Genomic DNA, 7,158 nt, shown 5'->3' with positions numbered 1-7,158 from the left:
ACCCGCACAATCGTAAGAGATATTATGTTAAAAAGCAAACAAAGCTAGACAAAAAGAAAATTACGACACGTGTAATGCTATAGACTTGCAGTATGCAAGTAGATAGATCATTTATGGGAACAAATTTAGGAATTCGACTGAAATCCAAGTGTGACTAAGTGGACTAACATGAATAATCATGCAGAGATTAAGTCCTGGAGGTCAATTTTGCATTGTTAACTACCAACTACGCAGAACAAATGCAAATGAAAGCATAGCTTATATAAAACAAAATATTGCATAATGAAATCTGCAAGTAAGAGCACCACCATTGTAGTCTATTTACCAGATTACACAAAGCAAAAAACAATAAGAGAAGATAAAACGATTAAAGTTGGATCCAATAAAGGAAAAATAAATAGGGTGAAAGCTCAGTGTGCTCAAACCTGATATTTAGACATCAATGTCGAGGACATATTGAATAGAGTCAAGAGGATGTCAGAATAATCAAACGATGAAACCATTATGTTGGTGTGTATATGTAAATATGACCTAGTGTAGGGACTAAAATGTAAAAGGGTAGTGAGATAAATGAAATACCAAAGAAGGGGATCTAGGGAGTTCGATCCAAAAAAGTCTACATGGTATCAGGGCTGGGTACAGTAGCAACAAAGGCAATCTCTGCCGAAAGCCAGCGGCGAGGCTCGAGCGATCGAGGAGGAAGCCGTTGGTGCTCGGATTGGAGCCAGGCTAGGCGGAGGTGTTGCATAGCAAGAGAGCAGGCTCAGTAGAGTCACTTTGTGCCGGTTTGGATCGGCGATGAGCTGTACATCGGCGGCGGTGAGGATGCTGGGTCCAGCAAAGGTGCTGCAAAGGAAGCTGATAGTGAAGGAACATTGGCGTGGTGAACTGGCAGCACGCGGGGGTGCTGGTGGCGCTGCACGCAGAGGCAATCAGCACAGCAATAGGTGAGGGCGTGCTTCTCTTGTGAGGTGAGGTGTTGCTCCTGCGCGTGAAGGGCTGTAGCAGGTGAGTGCTATGCGGCGTTGCTAGCCGTCGAGTGTTGTGTGGAGCAGCTAGTTGGTGGTCTTGCTGTTTGGGTTGCCAATTAAAGAGGAGAAGAAGAGAAATTGCTGCTGCTATGGTTTGATTTGGTGGTGGCTGAAACATAGAGGATTGGAGGAGTGAGGGCACTCGATTGGAGCTACGGTTGGGAGTGTCCAGGAGCTGGAGGTCTTGTGCTAGTGGAGGTACATGTTGAGTGGTGGTGTTGTGCTACTGTGGGCTCGTGAACAGTGAAGAAAAAGGAGTTTTTCCTCATCCAGAAGCTTGGTTCTTTCGGTGAAAAGCTACTGATTGCTACTAGCCAATGTGCTGCACTTGTGAAACAATAGAGGGAAATTATGGCATTGAACAGGTGCTTGACAAATTGGTTGAGCTGCTTAGTGCAAAAAAGGATGAGGTCTCATCCTTGAGTAGGGAAATTGTGTCCCACACAGATTCAGTTCAAAAGTTAGAATTGATGCCAAATGATAACAAATTGGAGGGCATCAAGAATTATTTGACCTGGTCTAGAAGGACACTATTATTGTTGAAGGCGAAGAAACTTGAGGGCTTTGTCAATGGAGAGACAATTGAGCCGAAAGATAAATCAAGTAATGAATGGAAAGCCTGGGATGCTACTAATTCATTGGTGGTTGCATGGCTGTTAAGCTCAATGTCACCGACTATTACTGGATCAGTGGATACTATTGTTACTGCTTTTGGGATATGGCGGGCTTTATCAGAGATGTATTCAGGAATTGGGAATATGATGTTGTTGGCTGAAACAGATGACAGAATACACCATCTGAAGTAGGGGGAGTTGTCTTTGATGGAGTATGTTGCTGAGTTAAAGCGTTTATGGGCTGATTTAAATCACTTTGATCCTATTGTGTTGCCACACCCTGAGTGTGTGGCATGGGTGAAGAAGTGGATGGAGAGAAAAAAGAGTTCTTCAGTGCTTGAGAGGTTTGAGCCCAGAATTTTAGACAAGACGTGTGCCATGTTTTATCAATCCAACCTTCCTAGCCTGGAGGAAGCTATAGCTGCTATGACACAAGAGGAGACTAGACTAAAGGCAATGAAAGATAATGGTTCACCTCCACCTCGTCTAGCTTTTATGATGACAGGATCCCAGAAGATTAGGACATGCTATAATTGTGGTGAGAAGGGTCATTTGAGTCATGTTTGTCGCCAACCTTTCAAGTCCATCCGTGGAATAGGGAGAGACAGTGATAGAGGTGGATGAAGGGGTGGTGTGGGCTGTGGTGGAGGAAGAGGTTATAAAGCTAATCTTGCTATGATTGAGGAAGGTAAATCTAACCTAGTCATGGTCCTAGCTGCTGAGTTAGAAGAATTGAGGAGGCTAAAGGGGAATAAGAAAAATTCAAGATCAGATGATCAAGGGACAATGACTTTAAATTTAGATTGGATATTAGATTCAGGTGCATCTAGGTACATCAAGTAAATTTGCATCTTATATACCATACTCATATTCTCATAGAGAGACAATCCAGACTGCTGATGGAACATCTCAATCTATCAGAGGTGTGGGCATGGTGCAATGCACACCATCTATTACATTATCATTCGTATTATATGTTCCCTCTTTTCTAGAAAATATAGTTTCAGTAAGCTCATTGGTTGATCATATGGATTGCCGTGTTTCCCTTGATCGTGAAAATTGTTTAATTCAGGAAAGGAAGATGGAAAAAAGACTTGGACTGAAGTTCAACATAATGGACTATGGTATCTTGACATAAGCAAGATAGAGGAAACAATATGTCTTGCTCTGTCAGCTATTGCAAGTGAAGAGGAGATTAAGGTGATGCTTTTACACTATCGATAGGGACATATGTCTTTTGATATTATGAATAAGGTATTTCCCAATGACATGTGTAAGGTGGACAAATGTAAATTGATATGTGATGCATGTGAGTTTGGGAAGCACACAAGAATCTCCTATGTGAATAGGGGGTTGCGAAGTGTGGCACCATTTATATTAATTCACTCTAATGTGTGGACCTCTCCTGTAATCTCTATTAGTGGAGCAAAATACTTTTTCATGTTTATTGATTGCCACTCTCGTATGACATAGCTATACCTTATGAAAAGTAAAAGTGAGGTTCTTGAATGCTTCAAGGATTTCTGTGCATATGTGAAGAATCAGTTCAATGCTCATGTTCAAATTATCATAATTAATAATGAGACTAAGTATGTGAACAAGAAGTTTGGAAGTTTCTTTTCCAAGAAAAGAATCTTACATCAAACTTCATGCCCTGATAAGCTCCACAAAATGGAGTAGCTAAAAGAAAGAATAGACATCTCTTGAGGGTAGCTCATTCACTCATGTATACTATGAATGTGCATAAGTTCTTATGGAGTGAGACAGTTATGACTGCTACCTATCTTATTAATCGTATGCCGTCAAGAGTGCTTGGACTGAAGACTCCTTATGAGATGTTGTTTGGAAAAAATGAGTTTATTGTTCCACCAAAGATGTTTGGATGCACTTGCTTTGTTAGGGATCATAGACCTTCAGTCGGAAAGTTGGATCCTCAAGCCATCAAATGCATCTTTGTGGGCTACTCATCTGGGTAGAAAGGGTACAAGTGTTGGAGTCCATCCGAACGTCGTATGTTTGTGAGTATGGATGCGACTTTCAGGGAATCTATTTCTTTTTATGGGGAAAATATAGATTTGAGTTCTTTATTTGCTGATCTTGAATCTTCTGACATATACGAGGTTAATGTTGAGAAAGAGGAGGAAATGCTAGGAGCTAACGATGAGGAGTAATCAGAAGAGAGGGGAGTTATGACTGGCTTGATTCCGTGTCCAGCTTCCAAGACCAAGAAGGTACAGAAGGAAAGGGAGGCAAGATCATATGTGGGGGATAATATACGAGTGTATACGAGAAGGAGGAAAGAAAACCTCAAACAACTCTACTGTTGATAATGAGGCTGCGAGTAATGAGGGGCAACCACAAGTAGTGGAGCAACACCAATCACAAGTAGATCAGTTGTTGGAGACAGGGGAGAAGAAGTTGAATCTTCTATTGACCTTCCTATTGCCATAAGAAAGGGAACGAGGAGTACCGCAGGAAAGTCTCCAATAAGGTACGGCTTCAAGGATGCAAATAGTGATGGGGATGAGAATGATATAGCCAACTATGTCTCATATGAGTCATTGTCTCTTGCTTACCAAGCTTTTGTGGTGTCACTACAATCAGTGACAATACCAAAAGATTAGAGAGAAGCCAGACAAAGTCCAAAGTGGAAGGAGGTCATGCTCGAGGAGCTAGTCGTACTTGAGAAGAACAAGACTTGGTATCTTGTTCCATTCCCTACGGGCAAGAAGGTAGTTAGTTGCAAATAGTTCACACGGTGAAACATGACCCTAATGGAAAGATAGAGATTTATAAGGCAAGATTGGTGGAAAAAGGGTAGAGCCGGACTTATGGAATTGATTATGATGAGACATTTGCGCCGGTTGCAAAATGAGTACAATGAGAACACTAATCTCAAGTGCAGCTAATTTTGATTGGCCATTGTACCAATTGGATGTTAAGAATGCATTCTTACATGGAGATCTTCAAATGGAAGTTTATATGGAGGTCCCACTGGGATTTGCTACTGATCAGACTAAGGGAAGTTTGTATGATCTAAAGTAGTCACCAAGAGCATGGTTTGATCGGCTCAAACGTGCAATGTGCAATATGAGATTCGGACAATGTAATGGGGATCATACTATGTTTTATCTTCACTCTTGAAATCATGTTACTATTCTTGCAGTTTATGTAGATGACATGATTATCACTGGTGATGACACTTTGGAATGGCTCGGCTAAAGGAGAATCTAAGCAAAGAGTTTGAAGTCAAGGATTTAGGCTAGCTCCGTTACTTCCTAGGTATTGAGATATTAAGATCTCCTAGAGGGATTATTCTTTCACAGCGAAAGTATGCCCTGGATTTACTAAATGAGACAAGTATGCTTGGATGTCGTCCTGCTTGTACTCCTATGGAACAAAATCACAAGTTGAGTGCCATTTGAAAGTGCATCTAGCCCCTTATGTGTGGTTTTGGTAATTAATGATAATACCTTTATATTAACAACGTTATTGAGAATTGTTAGTAAGTTGTTCCATAGGTGATACATGTAGGAGATATATGCATGAGCTTTAGGTGAATGGGGAGATTGAAAGTGCATCAAGATGAATGAACTCTAGGTGATGCTCGGAGATGCATAGTGATGCTCATGAGGAGAAGGAGAAGCGTAAAAAGATTGATGATAAGTGTAAATGCTAAGTTACTTATGGAGATCAAGTAACTAAAAGTATGATATTGTCAATTGAGTTTTTATGGATTAACGTATATGCTTTTTACTTGAGAGTGAGTTGGGGTTAGATTTTATAAGAAGGTATAAGTTGAATTGAGATATTCTATATGCCAAGAAGTGAAGAATAAGACTGGACTCTATATATGATAAAGCGAATTCCTTGAAGATGTCGGATACAAAATGGTTTTCTATGGCAAGATGGTGAAGGGCAAGCAAGACTCGGCTGCGATGGGCCATCCGTGGTGAAGGGCAAGCAAATAGCTTGGCACAGAAGGACCGGGATGGTGGTGAAGAGTGAGTGAAGGCTTTGCGCCAATGGACCGTGTGAGGCTATGGGAAGCTATGAATGATTCACATCAATCATATGAAAAATTAAGAAGAGATAGAGTGAAAATTATATGAAAGTTGGCAAACCTCAAGGTTTGAAAGAAAGAAGCGGTACTCGAAGGTATTCAAAGGCTCAAATTGGTTCAAACGAGTTTTACATTTGAATTTGAGTATAGGTATACCACACTATCAGGAGGGATGCAAAATAGAGCTAGTTGTCGTGTCTCAGTGCTCAAGAGTTTCTAACTAAGCCCAAGTGAGAGTTCTTTTTAGAAATCTGGTGCGGAAAGTGTGGAAGTGTTTGAATTGGGTTTTGAAGTGTTTCTAGTTTTATCAAATGTGTTTGAGATCATGAATTTAGTTGGGATGTGTAGTCCTCTGAATAAGCTTTTCATAGAGTCCAAAATTACCGAAATTGGACTTCAGGATCAAAAATTATCATCGTTTTTAGAGGACCAGCTGTGCTAAACTTGGATTCTCTGGGTGGACCTGGATTCTCTGGGTTGACCAAAGTCTCCGGGTGAGGTTCCTAGCTGAGTGGTCTGTTAGGGCTTTTTTGGTTTACCCAGATACTCCAGGTTGACTCGAATACTCAGGGTTTCGGATACTCCAGGTGAGGTTCCGAGTTAGGGTCTTGGTTTGGGCCTTTTTAGTTTACTCGGAGACTCTGGGTTGACCCGGAGACTCCGGGTTAGTAAAAAAAGTACTGTAACGACTAGTTTTGGGGGGTTGCGTATTTATACCTCCTCACCCTCTCCTTTGGTTTCTGCTGGTGCTCCCCATGAAATACTCAAAGCCAAAGCCAAAAGAACTCCCTCCCACTCCATTTTAGTGTGCTATTTGAGAATAGAAGTGAGTTGGGTTGAGAGATTGGAAGATTGAGTGCAAGTGTGCGTCAATCTCATCTTGAGCACTTAAGTTTATCGGCAAGAAGTTCGTGAAGCATTTGTTACTCTTGGAGGTGAAACTTCATATACGGCTAGGTGTTGCCTGGTGAGCTCCCGTGCTTGTGGTGAGCCGCGGGAAAGTTTGTGAAGGTCTATCTCACCTCTGCAAGGGAAGAGATAAAGCTAGTAGATCGAGGAAAGCAGTTGAAAGAGACATGGCTCCTTGGAGCTTCCTCAACGGAGATGTAGGATTTATTATGGTGAATTCGAACTTCAGGAAATAAATCTTTGTGTCTCCACTTCGGTTTGTTGTTCTTGTATTCTTACTCAATATTTATGCTTTTTGCTCGATCTACTTGTTCGTGTATATTTGATTGTAGGTTCTCCATGGATCTACTTGGAATAATTGATTGGAACACACGACTTTTATTTAGTTTGAGCTAGAACTCTTTAGCCATAGTTTAATTTCAGTTTGAGCACATTCTGTACAGAACCTGGAGGTTCCAGATTTAACCTGGAGACTCCGGACATTGTATAATCTGCTCTCAACCCGGATACTCCGGTGAACAGTATTTTCAAGGTGTTTCAA

This window comes from Phragmites australis, chromosome 1, assembly GCF_958298935.1.
Source record: "Phragmites australis chromosome 1, lpPhrAust1.1, whole genome shotgun sequence".
Lineage (NCBI taxonomy): Eukaryota > Viridiplantae > Streptophyta > Magnoliopsida > Poales > Poaceae > Phragmites > Phragmites australis.
Note: the sequence above shows the minus strand (reverse complement) of the source record.